Source organism: Anolis sagrei, chromosome 3 (assembly GCF_037176765.1).
Source record: "Anolis sagrei isolate rAnoSag1 chromosome 3, rAnoSag1.mat, whole genome shotgun sequence".
Classification (NCBI taxonomy): domain Eukaryota; kingdom Metazoa; phylum Chordata; class Lepidosauria; order Squamata; family Dactyloidae; genus Anolis; species Anolis sagrei.
The window spans coordinates 148276928-148301617 of NC_090023.1; positions in this window are offsets into that span (position 1 = coordinate 148276928).

The window sequence follows — 24690 nt, forward strand, 5'->3', positions numbered from 1 at the left end:
CTGAATGTATTATTCAGTCTTAAAAAAATTTTGTTCATCATATTGCTCCAATCACTTTTTGTTTAATTTATGCTGTAAGCTGCTTTGTATCCCATTCAGATGAAAAGCAAGATATAAATAATATATATAAATGTATAATAAATAATTACCATAACCATATTTAAGGTGAAAACACTTCTCAGATATTATCTCAATAACCTGTATATCAGCCATGTAAGAACGGCTATTATAGTTGATTAATGGTTAGTCTCATTAGTTCAGAAATGTATTAATGGTAACCATAAGTTTAGATACTAGATTTTCACCAACCACAAAAGGAGCGCCACTGCTATCTCCTTGAATACTAGGCTCAAATTTCATAGCCAGGCAATCTACCTTAATTTTACAGTGAACAGAATATGCATTCTTTATATTAATATAAGAATCTTTGTTGCCATAATAGTTGATAATATACACTTGAAACCTTGGTATTGAAAGTGTTTGCAACAGGAGAAAAGCATTAGCAGAAAAGCAATTATAATTTCTTATAGATTCTTTAAATGAAAGAAACTTCTTAGGTAAATTATGACTAATGTCTTATAAACTGTGGCACTTCAAAATCTAATGTCCATATGTTTGATTGGTACCTGATTAATGATATAAATATTCTAAACAATATAAAGATTAATGATATAAATATTCTAAACAATATAAACATTCTAAATGGAGAGACAATTTAATCGAGTTGAGTTTAAACCTAATTGGTCTCTTAGATTATCTATAATTGTGGCGGTGATGGCTGTGTGCCTTCAAGTTTTTCCGGACTTTTGGAAACCCTAAAGTCAACCTATGACTTGGTTTTCTAACCAAGCCTTGTTTGAAGAGGTTGTCAGTGTCTGCATTTCTCAACCTGGGGGTCGGGACCCCAGGGGAAGGGGGTTGTGAGGGGGTGCCAGAGGGGTTGCCAAAGACCATCAATTCATAACACTAGCAAAATTACAGTTGTGAAGTAGCAATGAAAATAATTTTATGGTGGGGACCACCACCACATGAGGAACTGGATTAAGGGGGCGCGGCATTAGGAAGGTTGAAAACCACTGCCCTAAAGTCACCAGATCCTGCCTGATCTTGAAAGTCAAACACGGCCAGCCTGGTTAGTACTTGGAAGGGAGACCAATAAATTCCAGGTGCTATATTTCAGAGGAAGAAAAAGACAAAACCTACTCTGAATATTCCTTAAGTAAGAAAACGCTATGGAATTTATGGGGTCACCATAAGTTAACAGGCTACTTAAAGATTCATACATACATACATCGATATTTATAAAAAGTGAAATATGTATTGAGTGACAGACAATTTAATTAAGCCAAAGTGCAGATGCTGAGGCAAATAGAGGGAATAGAATTTTCCAAAGACAATGTGTGGAAGGACAATGTATAAGAAGGAAGGTTTACATGAATAACAGGATATTGTGTTAATGGGTGAGCATATCAGATGTAGTTTTCACAGACTGTAATAAAGCTTTGTCTGGTGTGTGTGTGTGTGTGTTTATATAACTCTCTCTCTCTATACATATATATATAGATTGTTATAAATAAATAAATATTATTCCCAAGTACAGGTAAGTGCTGCAGATGTGACAGAATAGTCTGTCATGTGAAACAATTTCACAGACAGCATGTCAGATCTTTTATATGAGCACTGAAAATCTCATATAATTTGAGGCCAAATAATATGTAAGTTGTGCATTTCTCATTAGGTCACAATGTCATTTGTTCAGTTTTTAAAAACAGATTAAGGCAGAACTACCAACACCTTTTCTACAGACAAGGATTGATTTTTTTATTTGTTTATTTGAAGGGCCAGTTGGTTCTGTGAGAGTCCATGTGCTCTCAGAAATTATATAGCCTAGAAAAAGCTTAAATACTTTAGTGAAATCTCAGCCTGTGTATTCTGGCTGACGCAGCAGACTTTTCCTGCAGAGAGAATTAGAGATAGCATTGGAAAGGTTCCTGGATTAAATGGTGATCTGAAGAGCAAACGGGAAATTAGTCAATACAGGAAATTTATGAAAGAGGATTTGTAAGATTCCTTTGGCTGTTGCCTCCCAAATACAAAATCTGGAGAAAGCTCATGGCTTTCCGCACGCATATAGAAGCAGGCTGGCACCAGAATGTGCCTCTTAGAGTGAGTAAATTAAACAAAAGGAAAGCATAGAATAGTGGTTCCCAGCCTTTTTAGTCAATACCCCATTTTATAGAGACAAAATGATTTGCCATCTTGATACATTAAAATAGGCTTTTAAATAGGGTAAATGAAAACCCATTAAAATAGATTTTTAAGTATAATATAATAAAAAAATAATGTTAACTTATGACATATTTAATGTAATGATTGCAATTGTAAATTATTAACAACCTTTAAAATCAGGGTTGGGTTTTTGTTAATGCTAACCGCAATTTTTTGGTTGTTGTTTATTCATTTAGTTGCTTCTGCCTCTTTGTGACCTCGCGGACCAGCCCACGCCAGAGCTCCCACCTCATGTTATTCTCAATATTGAATCTGTTTCTTGTTTTGGTTTTCAAATGAAGAAGCATTGAAAACCTGCTGTCACAGAGATAAGTAAAAACAACAGGAAGTGAAACTTTTAAAAATTCAATATTATAAATTGTCACTGCTCACTACTGCCCAGCGACCCTATTTGGGGTCATGACCCATGAGTTGGAAACCACTGGCATAGAAGCTCCAGTGGATGAAATTAATTTTCTTCTTTATTGCTGTTCTGCGATTAGAATAAACTCATGTAATGGAACCATACGATTTTGAGGGAGATGATTTGAAAACCAGCATGAAGCAAATCAGAAAGTTGTTGCCAGAAAAGTTGTCTTAGCCAGTTACTAACTCTATTTGAGAACTTAAAGAAGGAGCCACTTCAGTGTCTTACAATATAAAAAGGAGGAAGGAAAGGAAAAGACAAAAATGACAATTGTAGCAGCACATTGAAAACTTTAAAAAAATGCTTACACAACCATTTTGCATGAACTTTTGTGGCTATAATCCTATTCTTTTGGATGCAGTACAAAGTCTATACTGTATCCAAACATGTGGGTGTATAACTATGGAAGCTCATGTGAACATAGTCTACAATGCTACATTTCTTTCTCTATTTTCCCTCCTTCCCTTCCCCCTTCCTACTTTTTATTTTAGAATTGAAAGTGCTATGCATTTATCAACCTTTACAACGGGAATCCACATAGATGGAAGACATGTGCAAATCCTTTCCTATACACACAAACACATCTGAGATACATTAGACACATGAGTGTAGTATTTCAGAAATGAGACTCATGCATTCTTCACATTTTATTCTCCTTCTCCAAGCACAATCCCTTTAAAAAAATAAAATAGCCTAGTATGCTAACTTTCAAGCTGTTCAGACTAATTAAATTTATACTTCACCAGAAGGAAGCCATACACTGAGCCTTCAAAGCACCACAGATTCAGTTCCCTTCACCAGTTCTTACGTACTTCTACTCCCTTTAAATTCTTGTGGAAACGGCTATGAGATCCAAACCTTCAATTTTCAAACTGTGCTTCAGATATCAACATTTGTTTGTATATCGCCTGTGAGGGAGCTCATCTCCATTCATTAACTTCACCTGCATCAACAAGGCATGCCAGCTTGCCAGTCTCCCTTATGTGTGCCTTTGCAAAGACCACAAAGAAGAAGAACAGAAAGCATACACGTACTTGATATTTTACACAAGTCCATTCATGCATCTTCCTTCCCCACTACAAGTCTCTGTGCATGCTTTCTTTCTGTTCTAGCAGTCTGGAAGAAGAGATGAGAAAGAGTTTGCTAATCTGAATGAGCAAGTTCCATTAGAGCAAGGCCTCTTCACGCAAAATATACTGCCTTAGCTCAAACATTTTCTGTACATTGTTTGAATAGGCTCAGAAACTATTCATCACTTCAGACCTGCAGGAAGCTTTTTCTCAGTTTGAAGGAAAAACTGCACAGGTAATTAATTACATTCTAAATGTAGGACTTTATACACTAGAATGCAGACAGAGAGGAATAACACCTATATTTTCAACTATACCAGTGGAGTATTGTTTTTGGGGAGCAGTAATGGAAGATGGAGAGCTGAATTAATTCCACCCTCCAAGTGATCTATTCCCTTGGTCACCAATGCCTTCTCACATCTGTCTTGTTTTTCACATTGATAACAGAGATCCTAGGATGGGATCATGTTAAACTTGTTCGTTGAGTTTCCAGTTGCTGATCCTATACTATAGGGGTAACATTATTACCTGACTCTATAGCACACAGCTCCTTGTACACTGATCTAATGAGCTTTATGTGCAAAGTCTTTTATATAATTAATGTGGAGAAGCCAAATGTTTAATCCTCTGGTTATTTCCCAATGTATTCCACAGAGATTTGCCAGCAAAATTGTAAGGTTAGAAACAGTCAATCTGCCCATTATTGTAAAAGGGGCATGGGAGAAGAGAGCTCAACCCTGCAATCATTTTATTTTCAGAGAAATATCAGGAAATGATTTGGCTTCTTTGTGAATTAAAAACTGACTTTAGTTTCTGCAGAAACCAAACCCTTCTATTTGGGGCTGTGGCAGATACTTAGAAAAACCAGCTCACATTCAAAAATTGCCACCTATGCAGGGCTCCCGTACTTTAAAAAAATACTGTGACAGACTAGCAGGTAAAACATTAAAGCTTTCTCCCAAATTATGCCACCACCCTGGAAAACATTATCTGTTTACTTTTGCTTATGGTATGCTGCAAGAATAATAAAGGCAACACCCTATTTGCACTTTAAAAGCAGATAGTACAGATATAGTTATTTGGTTTTTAGAAGTATTTAATTCAGAAGTGGTAAATCCAGAGACAGTTAATTCAATTAATGGTTAATCCTGGGACAATTAATCAAAAGCAACAGATGCAAATACATTTTCATTCAGAAGATTAATTCAGGTCAAAAAGCAGTGGCATCACAGTATGGGTATTGAAGAGACATTGGCTGGGATCCTGTTCATTAGTTACAGGACTGTAAACTGGATTTGTGATTTTGCAATTTTAGGGATTTGTGTTTACAGTCATTAATTATGGGACATGATCTCCAGAATTTATCATATTAGTGCCCCATGCAAAAGTTTCTAAGGTGCTGTGAGGTCTGAGAGCTTGGAAATGATATCTGGACTACACTCCTGGTCATGAAGTATGTTGAAAGAAGTAGTTTCAGCAGAACTCAGAGGGACCTGTTCTCAACATGCTCTGGAATGTGGAAAATGCTGCAGACATAATTTCCCTGCATCCAGAACAGCAGTGCTTTAGAAGTCCCTGACTGAAAATGTAGGGGTTTTTTGGGAGGGGAGATGGCACTGTTACATAAAGCGATGACAATGGAACTCTGTTATAGTTACATCTGATGGTACAGGATCTCTGCCATGCTTCTGGAAGTATCCTACATTCCTAACATCCTACATTCCTAATTTATCTTGCTCGTCTCAAACATTTTGAAAAGAAAACAAATGCAAAGGAAGAAGATAGTGTAGTGTGGTGACCAGTCCCCGGGAATGAAACTGGCCACATATGAAAAATTACACTCTACAATTCTTATTTTCATGGAGTCCTTCAAGATATGTGCCTAAGAGGATGGACATCCAAGCCAGGGCTATGGTAATTCGATGTTTTGGGAGCCCCAAACAAATAACTTAAGTCTAACATGCAAAGAAACACTAATGCTAATGCCACTTTGTGCAATCACAAGTTCTGCTACTATCTAAATTTGTAAGAACAATGCAGTAATAACTGTCAATATGGCCAAACTAGCCTCTCCAAATACCTCTGTTTGGTGAGATCATAAATCAGAATCGTAATCTTTTCAGTAATACTTAATGGGATTCTTTCATTATGTTAAGCAAACATTGTAAATTATCTTAAATGAGCGTGTATCTAATCTCTAACCGTTTAATTTCTTAATCATTATTGCCCTCATTGTTGCATGGAAAAATAGTAATCTTAAGCATATAAACCTTGTTCTTTCAGTGACTGTTCCTTGCTAAACACTGGAAGTCTAAAGAGAACACAGACATGTTTGGGATAGGGAAAATATGGGATTCAACTTTGAAAAACTTAATAAAAGTAATGGAAAATCTGAAGGGAAAGCTAAATAGAATGAGCAGAGGACAAAAAGAAGATACATTTATTGAATCTTGGCTACCATTTACAGCATTTGTGAGAGCTGGAACCAGATGTGTAGGTCCATGTGAACTACACTGGGGATTTGGGAAATAATTACAGGACATAGTTTTGAATGATTACACTATGTAACACATTTTTTGTTCCTGGATTATAAATGTCATGTCTGAATTGGTTCTATCATAAAAACATGGGGAAAGTTTATTAAACTGGAAAAACTTTGTTTTTGCGGGAAATCCTGCAGAACATTTTGCTATAGTTTTTCAATGAATATCTCACAGTCTCAACCAATTCAACATAGTTTGTGGTAGCCAGAAAAAGGAAGTTTCTGGAGTATAACACCTACTTTCAAAGTAAGTACTGCACAATTGAACAGGAATAACACTTTCAAACCACAAACGTATTTTTTTTTCAAATTTTGTTAGAAAGTGATATTTAGAAATATTTGAAAGATAACTATTACTGCACCGTTCTCAAAGGAAGAGTTTCTGGTTGAGTTACCCCATAGGTTAGATCTATCTGGCTCATTCTGCTCTTGTTATGGACCCTAAAATGCACTGACTGAGATGGCTGTCTTATATTGAAGTCATATTTAGTAGGAACAGAACCAGAAACATTGCATTTAGTCTACCTCCATTCTCTCTTCAAAATGGGTTGACAATAGAGTCACATACAGAAAATAGAGTCACATACAGATTAAGATTAACAAAAAAAAATTAAGTACATCTGTATATGTTGTCTCTCTTCCCTCTTACCCCTGGCTAGGGATATATTTTTACTGAGCAAACAGTACTGTGTTTTTGAAACATTAAAAGTGAGCTGAGCTCCAGTTTTGGTGAAGCAACTCCATTTTCATTTATCCAAATAAATGCACCAGCCAAAAGTTGCTGATGAGACAGAGATGAGATGGTACGTTTGAGTCCTCAGATCAACTTGGTGATGGTTTGTTAGCCAAAGGACAATAAAGAAATTAATTAGCAAATACACATCCTGTTTGACATGAAAAGGAAAAGTTGGCTCCTGAGCAGACTTGAGAGTTCCAGCAACTATTTACACAGAGAGGCTCACCCAATATATGTAGACAAATATGTGTGCAAGAACTGCAGGGGGAAAAAAACCCCTTGTCCAGCAAATCTCTCTCTCTGGTTTATCAAGCTTTTAATAAGACAACAATGTAAGACACAAGCCAAACAAAAGAAGAATGGCACTTTATACTGAGTTCTAATTTTTTCTGGTTTCTATTGGATTAGGAGTTATATAGTTTGTATTGTTAGTCATTGAAAGAGGGACAGAAGGATACTACTTTTTGTTTTATGAGTAAGGAAACTTGTTGAAAGATAGGCACAAAACCGATTACCAAAAATCTTTCAGAAAGTGGGAATCAGGCTCAAATCTTACCAGAGATAAGGAATCATTGGTGGTTTCAGTTAAAACTATTGACTTCCATTTCAATGGGGCAGTGAATTTACTACTGGATTTACTTTGAATAAATTTTTAAATGTCCTGAATTTCTTTGCGGGATAGGAATCAAGAATCACAGATAGTTCTTTTTAAGGTTTGACTAAAGGCCGGTGTGGATTTAGTTCCAGACTGACATGGAAATGCCAGCTGACATTGACCGTTTGTGGGGTAACCTAAGCCTATAGCACTGTTGTGCTGCAGTGACTGGACTGGAGGACCTGGGTACTTTAGGCCCGTTCATCATGCCAGATGCTGGAAGTGCTGAGTGGCCAGCAGAGTGGCAAGTCAGACTAAACCCCCTTTTGTACACTCCTGTGCTAGATGTATGCATATGCATTGTAGCCCTCTTTTGTTTCCCCACTCCTTGTGTGGGCTCTAATACTGGATGTTAAATAAGGGTTTCAACTCATCCACATCCACTTTAACTCATTTTCCTTTCCCTTTTGTTCTTGCTTTTGGGAATCATGGCTCTGGACAGGCTTTTCTTTGCACTGTTGCAGCATCAGCTCCATAACAGTTGCTCCATAACTTGTGTTGTTCCTGATCAACATCTGCACGTTCATGAACACCCAGTGGCAATGCCAACTCTGAAAGCAAATTTCAGAAATATGTTGTCTATCCTTTTCAAATGCTTAAAGAGTAAAAACAAACATAAGCCCCACAAAGAAAACTTGGGGACTGAGAATCCTGGCTATGCTTTGAAGGTACATTCTGTATGAAATTTGTGAGGACAATTTCAGCATAGTCCCTATGTATTGTGTAGTTCATGCTGATACAATAGTAGGCTTTCAAGGGACACAGAACTATTCCCCAATGATGTTCAACCTATCTTTTATTTTGCAATTATCAAGTTCAAATTGCCCAATATTAAACTTATTTGCCAATCCGATTCCTTATTTATTCCCCTTTTGTGTGCTTTGTATCACAATAACATGCAAAAAACAATGAGTTACTAATGTGTCTTAAGAATACTTGCTGAAGGATGGCATCATTCTGTTGATATAAGATCTATTCAGATTCACGCAGTACAATACCAGTTTGTGGGAATCCAGAATTAATAATGGGCAAAAGTTAACTGAATTCACAAATACATAGTCAATGCATGTAATATAAAATGGCAGCTGAAATTGGAAGAGGTTCCTCCCAGTTCAGCACCTCAGTGACACTGGAACTACAAGCCATCCCTTGAACAATCCTATAGAACATGGCCATATAGCCCGAAGAAACCTACAACAACCCAGTGATTCCGGCCATGAAAGCCTTCGACAATAACCCTACAAAATGTTTCTAGATTGGATTCCACCAACCTTAAGGTATTGCAGGAATACTGTGGAAGCCGGTTAAAGTATTCTATACCATTAAGGTTTGCTGAAACAGGGCCTTTCTTTGTGGGGGCAGGGGGTAAGGCATAACCATAGAATAAATATTATTCTGAACTGAGCATTTTGGGAGTTCTGTGGTGCAAGATGAAAAAGAATCAACAACTGGATTCACGTCATTTAGATTACTGACTTCAGGTCCACCAATCAAAAAGATCCGACTGACTTTGTTTTAACCCCTCCTAGATCCAGTCTCTGAACAATCAATGTTGTATGGCTTTCATTCAGAAGCTTATAACTGGCTGCAGATCAGAGGACAATTTGTTTCAATCCTTCCCTCTATATGCATGCAAATAAACTTGGGGATCATATTGTTCCTCGTGAGTGTTACTCCTACTCTTTGGTGCCATGCTTCAGGGTTGAGTCTTTACTCTTTCGAACAAACTGTTTGGAACCATGATGATTCCACCTACTTATCCTTTGTGAAGCAACTATCAAGTCCAGAACCAACTTGTCCTGAAGTCAATAGAACCTTATGTTTAAGAGTGTAAAGTGCTCTGGGTCCAGACCAAAGTATGGAAGTAACTACAGTGCAACCCCCTTAATCCATGGACTTGATATCAACTCTTCCATTTACTCATTATCCAAAAAAAAATCTTCCTAGAAGTATTTGTGGGACCTTCTAGATCCTCCAATGCTACCTATGATGTACTTCTAGCCCAAGTGTTATCAAAATATTGGGCTTCATTATTATCTGCAGCTTCAGGTATCAGTGGTGCATTTTCTCTCTCTCTTATAACGTTTTCCCAGCAGGGATCTTTCCTCCTGCCTTTGCCCCTCAATGAAAATAATTAAACTGAACTGGTCACCTTACTGCCATATTTGCAACATTTACATTTCTAGTGTTAATCATATATACCACCTACTTATTTATAGCTTAAAAGTATGTTTCTAGGCACTTCATGCATTTGATGAAGTAGACTCAATCTAGGAAAACTTATACTACCCACTTCAGTCTCAAATGTGCTACAAGATCCCTTTCCATGGCAATACAAACTAACATGAATATGTCTTTGAATTCTATTTTAGTCTATTTTTGGCTCCAGGCTCCCATCCCAAACAAACTGAACTGCCACTAAATTTCTCCAACATTGCAAGAACCGAATCACCCAGAAAGTTTGGGTTAGGGTAGTCTAATCTTTGAATATGTTAAGAATCATGACATTATGGAATATTGAGTTAGAAGAGACCACATGGGCCATCTAATCCAACCCTCTACCATACAGGAATAGCACAAAGTATCCCTGACAGAATTTGAAGCTAAAGGTCCATTTATATATATAGAGAGAGAGAGAGAGAGAGAGAGAGACAGACACACTTATTTCTTTAGAGAATGGTAGCATGCACTCTTTCCAAATATAAAAATGTTTAGCTCCACAACAACTTGGGAGTGGTGGCTATAGCACTCTGATAGCACTCTGGACTTTAATTCTCTTACTTGTCATACCTATTTCCAACCTTGCACTCTACCATCTGACTGGCAACTGATCCACATCTGGGTGTAGTGGCTTTCTGCTCCTGGCTCTATTGTTTTTCTAGCACCATATAACTTCTTTTGCCAACAAGTAGTCTTATATCTATTCATATCTTTGTTATCATACATGAAATCTGATGTGCTTGTGGATGTGCTTATATAAATGATGTGCTTATATAAATAAAAATGTAATGTTTGCTTGTGGGATTAACATAACTCAAAAACCACTGGACGAATTGACATGAAATTTTGACACAATACATCAATCAGGCCAATAAGTGACCATCACTCATAAAAACACTGAAAAACACAACAGAAGGGACTTAAAAGGCCAAAAAAAGCAAAAAAGTGCTACAGCACATGTGCAAAAACAACTCCCCCTGGCAAACAAAACACACAGTACCATATCCACACTCTCTTCCAGACTACAACTCCCAGCATCCCCTAGACCAGGCCCTTTAGGAGAGGAGGATGATCCAGATGCACTGCTTCCAAGCTGCAAGCTTTCTTCTCCTTGGATTTCTTTGAGATCATCCCAATCCCTGCATATTTCCGATTTCCTATTTCTGGTCTGAAACTCCCAGTAATCCTCCAGATTGACAGACAGACAGACAGACAGACAGATTCGATAGAGTTAGGTAGGTAGGTAGGTAGGTAGGTAGATGGATCAGGAGGACTGCTGGGAGTTGCAGGGGAGAAAGATAAAGGGAAAGAAAGGGGGGAAGGAAGAAAGGGAAGAAGAAGAAAAGGAAGGAAGGAGAGAATGAAAGAAAAAAAGGGAAGGAAAGAGGGAAGGAAGGAAGGAAGGAAGGAAGGAAGGAAGGAAGGAAGGAAGGAAGGAAGGAAGGAAGGAAGGTTTGCCACAGCAACGCGTGGCAGGTACAGCTAGTACTAAATAAATACGGTTTTTATGTTCTTGTATTGTTGAAGGCTTTCGTGTCCAGAATCACCTGGTTGCTGTAGGTTTTTCACGCTGTATGGCCATGTTCTAGAAGCATTCTCTCCTGACATTTTATGTACTTGTTTGTGAAAGTTCATTACACTACAACCTTTAGAAGAGAGAGTATGTACAAGCAATTTTCCCCATGTCAAAGTCAGTCCTTCCCCATTTGAGTAAACAGTATTATGCAAAAATCCCCTTATGCATCCCACACTTTCTTCAAGACTTCCCTTTTACTTTGTCTTCTATTTGCATGTTTGTAAATGGGAAATATGTGTATGAGGAACTCTTGTAACAATAGTGGGTGTAAGCTTCTATTTTGTGCTCTTTTTGTTTAAAGTACTGGAAATGCAAGTGTTGTACATGCATGTTTGTTACATTTTGTGAATATGAAAAACAAAATATCACCTAGTTAAGTATCAGCCACTGAAATGAGGCAACACATACCTAGTTTTCTCCCTGCTACCTCCCCACACATCCAGTAGAATTTAATGTATACCATGAATACTTCAGTTATGCTTTCTTTTTCTCTGCAACCGGTTATGTTGAAAGCCGGATGTGAACTACAAAAAGCCACAATCTCATGACCTGGGGTAAATTCTACCCGACATTGTGGAGCAGGAAAGAAAAAGGAAACCTGTTTCCAGCTGCAGCCTTGTATTCACGGTAGCATCTATCTTGGCCTAGCAGTCCCGTGCCATTGCAGTATCATAGGAGTGCACAAAGACTGGTGCTGCTGGGGTGTGAAATTACATATTGAATATGAGGATAGCCAGTGACCCTGGCTTCATTCAGCAGGTGCACTACACAGGGGAGTGTAAGAAAGATTGGAGTGCCAGAAGCTAATGAGCTGTGGGCAGTGAGAACCAAAACCACACAAATATAACCAGGAAAGCTTCACTCTCAATGTAGTGGAACACAAATATTTGCACACTGACAATGATTGTTTCCCACATGGATTTAGACCATCACTCTACACTTTAAAAAGTTTTTACTTCATGCTCAACCACTGCTACGTACTTCCCCAAGTGATGCCAGGAGGCAGGATTATCCTTCTCCTCACTCCCTTCGTTCTAATTGATACACTTATTTTTAAGAAATGCTGCTACTAAAATAATTAAAATAGTAAAATAGAAACTTTGAGAGCAGCACAACTGTTATCAAAAACCCAGTCAATGGAAGCCACATTGGGGTCTGAATGGATGATATAATAATAATATAATAACTTTATTTTTATACCCTGCCAACCATCTCCCCAAGGGGACTCAGGGCGGCTTACAAGGGACAAGCCCAAAAACTACAAATAGAACACAACCAATTAAAAACATCAGATAAAATATAAAACAATCATAATTGTAAACAGCATCAAAACAATATGGCTAAGAAAAGGAACATAGCTGAGGTTCAGGCTCCATGATCTGGAGAGGGTGCCCACCCACCACTTTGATATTTAAGAAAAATAAGCAGGGCCATTTTCCCAGGTCCTGCTTTGCTCTTTCACACAGTATGCACAAGCACTACCCACCTTCTTTTCCTTGTACTCTTCACAATAAACATAGATCAGTTGCCAGTTGATCTTCCCATGTTGCTATAGGCACATGCCCAGAACCACCCTTAAACTCATCAACCTACCTCCACACCCTCTTCTCTCAATGTCTGGGACCCATCACGGGATCTTGGCACCCATTGTCCCTAATAAGAAATTACAATGAGATCCATATCCCCAGGTTAAACTGATCAAGGACTCATTGATCCCATTACCCAACCTACATTCCTTTCCCAATCCTTCTGCTCCCAGAATGGGTAGACATACCAGATGATAAATGGCTTCAGGTTTAACCAATGAGAGGTCCTTGAAGTTTCTGCCAGCAACTCCTCCAATCAGTGGCTAAGATGAATGGACCTTTAAACTTTCAATCAACCAGCAACCAGAAATGGATAGCCCTTTAAACCAATGGTGCTGGGGATAATGAAATTGTTGTTTTTCACCATTTTCAATATCTGTAAATTCTTATAAAATGTCTGTGCTGGTAGTGCTAAGATATGTCACATTTGGGATCACCTTGTCCCGTTACATCCATGGCAAATAAAGATCTCTTTTCCTGCCTTCATGAGCATGCTGGGATTTTGAACCCTCGGTTCTGTGGTAACACAACTGAGGAAGGCAGGAGTTCTGCTGATATCTGGAGATATGGCTGTGGAATCTGCAAAGCACTGCAGTACTCAGTGCTCAGAGAGATTCAACTGTGAGGGTAATCATGTCGATTTTTGTTTTTTTGTGTCAGGAGCAACTTGAGAAACTGCAAGTCACTTCTGATGTGAGAGAATTAGCCGTCTGCAAGGATGTTGCCTAGGGGATGCCTGGATGTTTTGATTATTTACCATCCTTGTGGGAGGCTTTGCTCATGTCCCCGCATGGGGAGTTGGAGTTGACAGAGGGAGCTCATCTGCACTCTTCCGGATTCAAACCTGGGACCTCTTGATCTTTCGTTCTGCTGGCCCAAGGGCTTAACCCATTGTGCTACGGGGGGCTCCACATCATATCAATAAATTGCCACTGTTCCTAGATGCAAGAATGCCATGGGAATAATGGCTTCATACAATAAAGTCCTCAGATCATTAAACTGCTGCATGTTAAAACTGAAGAAAATGGTGAGTGTGTTTCTTACTCCCTGTAAATTCTACATTGCTCATCTCACCTAGTGTTTTAAACTTTTTAATATTTAATGCAACTGGCCCTGCCCACTGTATTCAATTATTGTGATTTTATATTGCACTGTGTGTTTACTTTGTACTGTTTTATGTATTTTATTTTTATTATATTTTATTGCTGTATTTTTATGTTGTATATTTGCATTGTTGTAATTGCTGGGCTTGGCCTCATGTAAGCTGCCCCGAATCCCCTTGGGGAGATAGTGGAGGGGTAAAAAGGTTATTATTATTATTATTACCCTTAATTAAAACTAGTAATGAATATAATGCTAGCATTTGGAATCCAATTGACAGCCATAGCAATTAGCACATCAGATGGTGTTCACTGGTCCTGATCACCAAGGTTGTTGCTTTATAAAAAGATGACTAAAATGCAACACATTTGTTTAATAGATAAACAAATGTGCTGCATATTGTCTATTTATTTACCATTAAGCACAATTAATTCTCTTCAAAGCTGGAATAACTGTTTCAGAGAGCAAGAGACAAGCTGACCTGCACCATCTCGAGAAGCCAGCTAATCCATGCTGTGCAAATCGGAAGAAAGGATTTCTTCCTCAGTGTAGCTCTCAGGAGAGGATTGGAAGTCTGAACAAAACATAGTGAGGACGCTTTCAAAGCAGGGTTATTATGAAAAATGCTCACTGCTTAAATTCAGCTCTGACAATACAGAGGCGACCCACAGAATTCACTATTCTCTTCCTACAAAAAGACCTTTGAATTTCTCAACAGATAGAGAGTGGTTTGTTGTTTCAAAGAGAACTTTAATATTCCCAAATAGGCAACCACATTTCATTGTCATACCACTGATTCTTTAAGGGCAACAAACACTACTCCTTCAGGAGTATAGTGTCTAGATCCAGGGAAGTCCTGCTCCCCCTCTATTCTGCCTTGGTTAGACCACACCTGGAATATTGTGTCCAATTCTGGGCACCACAATTCAAGAGAGATATTGACAAGCTGGAATGTGTCCAGAGGAGGGAGACTAAAATGATCAAGGTTCTGGAGAACAAGCCCTATGAGGAGTGGCTTAAAGTGCTGGGCATGTTTAGCCTGAAGAAGAGAAGGCTGAGAGGAGACATGATAGCCATGTATAAATATGTGAGAGGAAGCCACAGGGAGGAGGAAGCAAGCTTGTTTTCTGCTGCCCTGGAGACTAGGACACAGAACAATGCCTTCAAACTACAAGAAAGGAGATTCCATCTGAACATTAGGAAGGACTTCCTGACTGTGAGAGCTGTTCAGCAGTGAAACTCTCTGCCCCGGAGTGTGGTGGAGGCTCTTTCTTTGGAAGCTTTTAAACAGAGTCTGGGTGGCCATCTGTCGGGGTTGCTTTGAATGCAATTTCCCTGCTTTTTGGCAGGGGTTGGACTGGATGGCCCATGAGGTCTCTTCCAATTCAATGATTCTATGATTCACACATTAAAAAAATTCCCCGCCCCTGGGACTCACCCAGCTACACTACTTTAGATAATTTTAATCAGCCATGAAACACAAGGATCAGGAGGATATGTGGCTGAACATACTACTGTTAGACCTTGGTCCAACTGAAACTGAGCTCAGCAACCAGTGTGGATATGGCATTGGGCATCTTGGTTGAACTGTTCACTATACGAGTGCCAAGTTTACTGTCGAGATGAACATCTTTATCCTCAATGTTCAGCAAAAAGGTCACACTGGGCCTCTTGAAGGATGTAGGCTTCCATTTACAAGAGTTGGAGTCAATAATCCCCCAACCACTTTGAAGAGCTCTGTCTACTTAAGGAAGTAATGGAAGGAGCAAAGTCAGCTGCCGTCACTGCCACATGACAGGGCTGACTATGTGCTCCAACACGTAGCTTCCCTGGGAGCTTTGCTCCACTTCCATTCTAGTCATTGTTTCACTCGTTTAACTGATGTCAGTTCCCTCAAATACCAGAAAGCAGAACAAGCACCACTAAGAAATTTCTTATATCCTTGTTGCACCTTTTGCACCTTTTAAATTTTTTTATTTTCTGCCCTTTAAAAGGGGAACATTCGGAAACACAGTATGAACTTCATATCTGTGGAGCCAGCTTCTGGTCAAAGAACATTTAGTATAATGCCAAGTTTTCAACTTTGTGTTTTTAAATACATTATAACTGTACCCCAACTCCAGTGTTTCTCAACTTTGGGGTTGGGACCTCTGGGGGGGGGGGGTCATGAGGGGGTTTCAGAGGGGTTGCCAAAGACCATCAGAAAACATATATTTCTGATGGTCTTAGGAACCCCATTGGCAGAGAAGGCAGTCTGTCCTTCTCTTCCTTTTTGGAAACAGACAGTGAATCCTCCCACCAATAGCCCTTCTCTGCTGTTATTGGCCGGCCTCTCAGCCAAGGGGAGGGCTTCAGGGAGGGGAGAGCAGGTGTGGTTGGCACATGGCTGCGTGGTGCACACGTGTGGGCAAGGGAGAGTATGCGAGGCTAGAGGGAGGCTCGCGCCAGTGAGTCCCTTCAAGGCATAAGGGTTCTGTGTAGGAAGTTTGACCTGATTCTATAGCTGGTGGGGTTTGGAATATCCTTTGATTGTAGGTGAACTATAAATCCCAGCAACTACATCTCCCAAATGTCAAGGTCCCCCCAACCCCACCAGTATTCAAATTTGGGCACATTGTGTATTTGTGCCAAATTTGGTTCAGTGAATGAAAATACATCCTGCATATCCAATATTTACATTATGATTCATAACAGTAGCAAAATTACAGTTATGAAGTAGCAATTAAAATAATTTTATGGTTGGGGGTCATCACAACATGAGGAACTGTATTAAGGGTCACAGCATGAGGAAGGTTGAGAAATGCTGCCCAACTCGCTTCTGACATGATAAATAAATCTGTGCGGATATATTCCTGAATTTTGAACAAACTACGGATAATTGTGAACCCAATTGAGATGAAGGGTTTCTGCCCAAGAATACCATAGAACCACACTGGAGGACCTAGTAAATGCCTAGAGAAGGCATATTGTGTTCTATCTGAGTGGCTGAAATTATGAATACCAGTCCCGCTGATATGGATGTCATGCTGTAAATAGAAAAAAACAAATTTATTTTTACCTGAAGTGTACTTAAAGTGTAACTATTACACCATTGTTACTCCCTCAGGAGTAACAAGTCATATTTAACTATTTTACTTGTAACTTGTCCTCTCAAGCTCTGATTTGCTACCTGGGAGGGATAGAGCAGGTGGAAAGGAAAGATAGGAAGCCGAATTAGGAATCAGCAAATCAACTGAATTCAGAGCTCCCTCTGCTGCCAAATTGAAGAATCTGTCTGTAACAACTGGCTTTGGAGACAGTATCCAAAGTGCAATAGATCCAATTTAATCTTAAAGGTAAGCAGAGCCAGCCCTGATTAGTACTTGGATAACACATCACCAATGAATATCAGTTACTGTAGGCTATATTTCAGAGGAAGTAACTGACAAAACCATATCTGAGACCCCTTCTACACTGCCATATAATGCAGATAATATACACTATCTCCTTTGAACTGGATTATATGAGTCTACATTGCCATATAATCCAGTTCCAAGCAGATAATCTGGATTTTATATAGCAGTGTAGAAGAGGCCTAAGTATTCCTTGCCTAAGAAAACTATAAAATTTATGAGTATGCAAAAGGCAAAAGGGAAGTGGAAAGTGCATACATGCATATTCTCAAATTGCTATTGGATAACTCTCATGTTTGTTAGATCTGTATTTTTTAAAGGAATATTAATTACAAGAGGAAGCTGCAAATATAGGGCATGCATTTGCTCAGGTTCTAGCTTTCCCATTCACCACTCTCAGCTTTCCTCAAGATTTCACCAGTATTTTCAGTTCAGTATTTTGAGGCATGGCGATGTGGACCTGCGGGTGTTTGGACCATTTTTTACTAGTGATCTAGACTTGTCTGCACATTTCATCCCTCTCCAAAACTTCTATCCTAGTTAATGTCACCTTGTCATGCTCAGCATTATTTTTTAATTTTTTAAAATTATTACATTTGGCCCAGCCATACGTTTTTAATGCGTCGTGTTATTGTTAATGTTTATTACTTATTTTCTGCTTATGAGTTTATTTATTGTTTTGTATTACTGTTGCTATTGTTTATTGTTGTATTGTGTGCTCAGCCTCATGTAAGCCGCACCAAGTCCCTTGGGGAGATGGTAGCGGGGTACAAATAAAGTATTATTATTATTATTATTATTAGTAGTAGTATTATGTTACATATCAAATTATATAACTTTTGATATTCTCAATATCACAAAAGTTTATTCATACACTTTTAATAAACAAAGACTAAAACGAATTGTTAGAAGAGAAATCCACATATTTCCTTCTGCAAATTACAATAACAGTTTAGAAAAATATAACTGCCTCTAGCTCTTTTTATAGCAATACAAACTGGCAAATAAAACTTCTCTTTGCTTATTAAATCTGGCCACACTGATTTGCAGTGATTAAAACAGATCACGTGGATCAAACTGTGATTAAAATTTAGATGTAAATTTCCAGCTTACTTGTCCGAATGCATCTCCCTTTACGTCCTGCCTCGCAGTTTAAGATAGTCCGGGGAGGCCCTGCTCTCACTCCTGCCAGCATCGCAAATGTGGCTGGTGGGGACGAGAGACAGGACCTTCTCGGCTGTGGCCCCCTGTCTATGGAACTCATTTCCCACAGAGGTAAGATCGGCTTCATTCCTCCTGTCTTTTAGGAAGAAATTGAAGTCGTGTTTCTGGGACCAGGCTTTTGGACAGCAGGCATAAATAACACTTTGGATATGGAATTCGACTGGAATTATGATATGGCTATTAATACTGTGTTTTATTGTTTTAACTGCTTTTACTGTTTTATTGCTTTTAATGAACGTTCTATTTATTGTTTAATTGTTATTATATTGCTTTGTTATATGTAGTGGCATCAAATTGCTGCCAAATGTAAGCCATCCTGAGTTCCCCTTCAGGAGTTGAGAAAGAATGGGGTAGAAATACCATAAACAAACAAACAAATAAATAAATAAATAAATGAGAAGGAAAAACGATCACTGCCATTCCAGTCGACTAATTGCAATGCTTTTTATCTGAGATACTGACAAGGCCCTCCTATCCAGAAATTGTGGGGCCTTTTCAAATCTGGCATCCTTACTATTGAACTAACAAGGTTAATAATGCACCATATTGGGACAGAGCAGGGGCTCTCAAGGCAAAACTTCAGGACATTTTATTTGTGGGGACAACATATTACCTCTTGCACCAACATTAGATTTCCCTTTTCCCTCTGAGTTTACACCTGATTTCCAGAGAAGCTGAGGCTCCATCTACACTGCCATATAAAATCCAGAATATCTGCTTTGATCTGGATTATATTAGTCTACACTGCCATATAATCCAGTTCAAAGCAGATAATCTGGATTTTGTATGGCAGTGTAGAAGGGGTCTAAGGGTCCTTCCAGATAGACCCTATATCCTAGGATCTAATCCCAGGTTTTCTGTTTAGCCTAGATTATCTGGAAGTGTGGACTCATATAATCCAGTTTAAAGTAGAAAACCTGGGATCGGATCCTGGGATATATGGCCTGTCTGGAAGGGCCCTAAGAGGAATGGATTTCCCTCACAACAAGATGTTTTTGGAAATTGTCCCTACCACAAAGCAAAGTATATAGGTAGTAGTGGTTTTGTTCTGAATCGGCAATTTAGAGTGATTAGCTTAATGCAGTGGTTCCCAATGTGTGGTCCATGGACCACAAGTGGTCCACAAGAATGAAATATGGCCCACAGCCTTACTATTACTACACCGTTGCCTCAAAACCAGGAGCAATGAGAGTGACTGGTCTCGCGAAACCCTCTTAAAGTGCCAAGGCAATGGGGATGTCTGGAGAGGGGAAGCTGACTATCCACAAAAAATTAGTACTACCACATCAGCTCTAGATGATTAAATATGGTTTTCTGTGGGAGAGCAGATGGAGAAGCTGTATCAGAATATGTTCTGTATCAGAAACTAGAGCTGATATAGTCTATGCAATGCAATTTTTTGAATCAGCAGCCCAAACAACCAGAATGATTCGTAACCCTTCTGGTACTAATGTTGGAGAGTGGTCCCTGGTCAAAAAAAGGTTGGGAAAGACTGGCTTAATGGAACACATGTTGCTGGGAAAAACAAAAATTGCTGCAACTAGCTTGTTGCTATGAATCAACACACTCGTCTGCATTTTGGGCTATCTTTAGGAGAGTGTTCTGAACTATAAACATCTGCATTTCAAAATTCAACCCCACATCTCTGTTTGTGCATAGGATTAGTACTGCAAAGCCAGACTGGTGTTTTGTTTTTGCATTGTGCTAGCAGTAGCAGATTTTCTACAGTGCTGCAGTGATGACAAGGAAAAGCAGGAAAAAAGATGATGCTCTGAGCAGCTGTTTCTTCTGTTTCTTTTTTCCTCCCTCCCTCCCTTCCTGGCTACTGTGCCCCAAGCCTTTATCCTCCTGTTGCCACCGTTCATCCTGGCACAGTTATCTGGCACAGGGCACCAAAAGGATTCCAGCCAAAGTGCCTGACTGCTGGGGAAGAGTCCAACCAGCAGCACCCTTGTTAAATACTGACCCTCCCACAAATTTAGAGAACAACAAGGAAGAGTTTCTTTCCAGTACAGCCAGGCATATCTAATAGCATTTAATCCTAAAGAGCTTAGTAACAGAATTAATGGGCACAAAGGGTTTACCTGCGGAGCAGCAAGCAATCGGTGTTGTCCTGACATTACCTCTTAAAGACACCTTTACTTTCAGCAAGACAGGTGCTGAACAGAACCAGCAATTGTGTTGAACATTGTGTTGTTTTATTGGTATGTCCAGCTCCTAAAAAACGAAGGGTTCTTTTTTAGTACTGCTTCATTTTGAGGCAACAGCTTATGTAAACACTGCCAGGACTAGCCCACAGCAAACAGACAGTTGATCTCAGTGGGTTTGAGGAGAAAGGCAGCTCACTGCTCCACCCTGGGTCTTTTGTGCATATTGAAGTCTGGCTGATCCAAGACACCAGAAGTCTATGTTAACAAGGATTAACAATGCCCAAATATTTGGGATCTAAACAAGCTACGAATCTAAGCAACAAAGACACCAAGTCTGAAATAATATTGTCTTAATGCACATTGTAGACATAATTGCGACCCAGCCTCTTTGCAATGGAATGATCACAAGTGACATCCAAGATTGACATGAATACATTTAATTGCATAATATCAGAGTAGTTTATGTCTTTTCTCCAGGGGTGGGAATGGGGGAATTACATTTAAAATGTAAGGAAGGAGCCTGCAGACTTTCAAATATTAGTCCATAAAACAGTGTTTCTCAACCTTCCTAATGCCACGACACCTTCATACAGTTCCTCATGTTGTGGTGACCCCCAACCATAAAATTATTTTCGTTGCTACTTCATAACTGTAATGCTGCTTCTGTTATGAATTGTAATATCTGATATGCAAGATGTATGTTCATTCACTGGACCAAATTTGGCACAAATACCCGATACGCCCAAATTTGAATGCTGGTAGGGTTGGAGGAGGGGATTGATTTTGTCATTTGGGAGTTGTAGTTGCTGGGATTTATAGTTCACTTACAACCAAAGAGCATTCTGAACTCTACCAACAATGGAATTGAACCAAACTTGGCATACAGAACTCCCATGAACAACAAAAAATACTGGATGGATTTGGTAGGCATTGGCCTTGAGTTTTGGAGTTGTAGTTCACCTACATCCAGAGAGCACTGTGGACTTAAACAATAATGGACCTGGACCAAATTTGGCACGAATACTCAATATGCCCAAATGTGAAGACTGGTGGGGTTTGGGGAACATAGACCTTGACGTTTGGAAGTTGTCATTGCTGGGATTTAGAGTTCATCTACAATCAAAGAGCATTCTGAACCCTGCCAACAATAGAATTGGGTCAAACTTCCCACACAGACCCCCATGACCAACAGAAAATACTGTGTTCCTGATGGTGTTTGGCGACCCCTCTGGCACCCCCTCGTGACCTCCCCAGGGGTCCTGACCCCCAGATTGAGAAACTCTGCCATAAAAGTTTATGTCACATAAAAATGTCTATTCATCAAAATCTCATACCTGTTGTTGCCCTTTCTGCAACAGATCAAAATATTTGTTCATCGACATCCCATTTTTAAAACTAATTTGCTATTTTACAGTAAAGAGTAATTCATTGCAATGACTTAGTACTCCCCCCCACCCAAGTAACCAATGTGGCTGCTTTTTGCTTTCCTCGCTGTTTTTCATTACTTACTGTTGTTTATGTCTGTGAAGGAAAAACGCCCTAGGGTTGATAGAGAAAGGCATAAAACCCAAAGTTCACACATCCAACAGACCTAACTGCTGTATTGTTACCAGCAAGCAGCTTCCTAGAAGAGACTTGGTGGTGATGCCACATTTCTGGTGATGTCACACCAGGGCACCCAGCCAGGTGACAAGAAACATGATGTCACCCACAGGCTTGTGATGGGGAGCTGCATGCTGGTGGTGATGTGGCACCAGTGACATGTCCAGAATGCCAGTCACGTACAAAGGCTCGAGGGATGCTCCCAGAGTACATCAGAGCAGCTCCAGAGCACTTTAACCAAGGCACCTTCTATACTGCTGTATAAAATCCAGATTATCTGCTTTTAACTGGATTATATGACAGTGTAGACCAGGGGTCCTCAAACTATGTCCCGGGGCCCGGATACGGCCCTCCAAGGTCATTTACCCGGCCCTCGCTCAGGGTCAACCTAAGTCTGAAACGACTTGAAAGCACACAACAACAACAATCCTATCTCATCAGCCAAAAGCAGACCCACACTTCCCACTGAAATACTAATAAGTTTATATTTGTTAAAATTGTTCTTCATTTTAATTATTGTATTGTTTTTAAGTGTTTTTGAACAACAAATAAGATATGCGTAGTGTGCATAGGAATTCATTCATGTTTTTTTTCCAAATTATAATCCGGCCCTCCAACAGTTTGAGGGACTGTGACCTAGCCCTCTGTTTAAAAATTTTTGAGGTCTCCTGGTGTAGATGAATATACAACAATCCTATGTCTCACTGTTGGGCCCCATTACAGGTTAGGGGACTGTGCTGAAAAAACACAACTTAAATAAATTAGTATATGGCTGGATCTACACAGTCCTATAATGCAGTTTGAATCACATAATATAGCCACTGTAGGTCCATGCAGTTTGAACTGCAATGTATGAGTCTACACTAGTTCAAACTATATTACTTGGCACAGAAGATTTAGTCTCAATGAGGCCCCTTCCACACCGCTGAATCAAATCCCACATTTTCTGCTTTGGACTGGAATATATGGCAGCGTGGACTCAGGTAACCCAGTTCAAAGCAGATATTGCGGGATTTTCTGCCTTGATATTCAGGGTTATATGGCTGTGTGGAATGGCCCTGAGATGGGAACAGAGGCTGGTTTGGAGTCACTGGAAAAAAAAATCCCCCATCAGCAGTCTATTTGTCCCATCACAGCTCTTCAGAGGCCAAACAAAGCAGTACATTGTGTTGTCGATGGCTTTCATGGCCAGAATCACTGGGTTGCTGTGGGTGTTCCAGGCTGTACAGCCATGTTCCATATGGTCATACATCCATATGGAACATGGCCATACAACTCAGAAAACTCACAACCACCCAAAGCAGTATGTTGCATGCAAAATGATCATGTATCATTGAGTTCGCACTGTTGCATTTTAAATATTTAACAATATTAAATATTAAATAATACCATAGCATCATCAGCAACATCACCACTGCCTTCTTAAATAAGAGGCAAGTTACTAGCTTTGATGACCCCACCCCATCCCATATAGGCTCCGGTTAATAAACCTGCACCATTTTGTAGTGGGTATCCTTTGGTTTATTTTTTTATAATTACTTTATGATACCTATGGAGGCAAAAGGAGAGCATGCCCAAGGTTTGAAAGCACACAAAATAATCTTGGCGATGGGAGGAGTTGGGACGTCAAGAGAGATCTCCGCTTCCAAAATAGCCCGTTGAGAACAATGCATAAAAGGGTACAGAGGTGGAATATACTGAAAGCAAGTGTGGCTACCTGGCTGTAACATGGAGCAGGAACTTCCACATTACAGCAGTGCATTGAAGAGCTTTCTTGTCTTCATGCCCAGAGCATATGCATTTTCCAAATGTGGATTTTTCTGTAGGAAAAATGACACCACAAGAGGGAGGTGTTAACCATCTTGCGGGAATCCTAGCAATTGTACTAAAAGGGCACCAACATCACCCCATAGTCCAGTGTGGGCTGACCCTGCTCAGTGCTCAGGAAATGCTGGCTGTGAGATTGCTTATCAAGGAGAAGACAATGAAGTACCTTGCAAAAGGGCCTGTCTCTCATCCTGAATAGAAGCATTTAGCTACAAATCCCACTTGTGATATAGTCCCCTTTTACCGGGAGCCCCCAGTGGCACAGTGGATTAAAGCGCTGAGCTGCTGAGCTTGTTGACCGAAAGGTCGCAGGT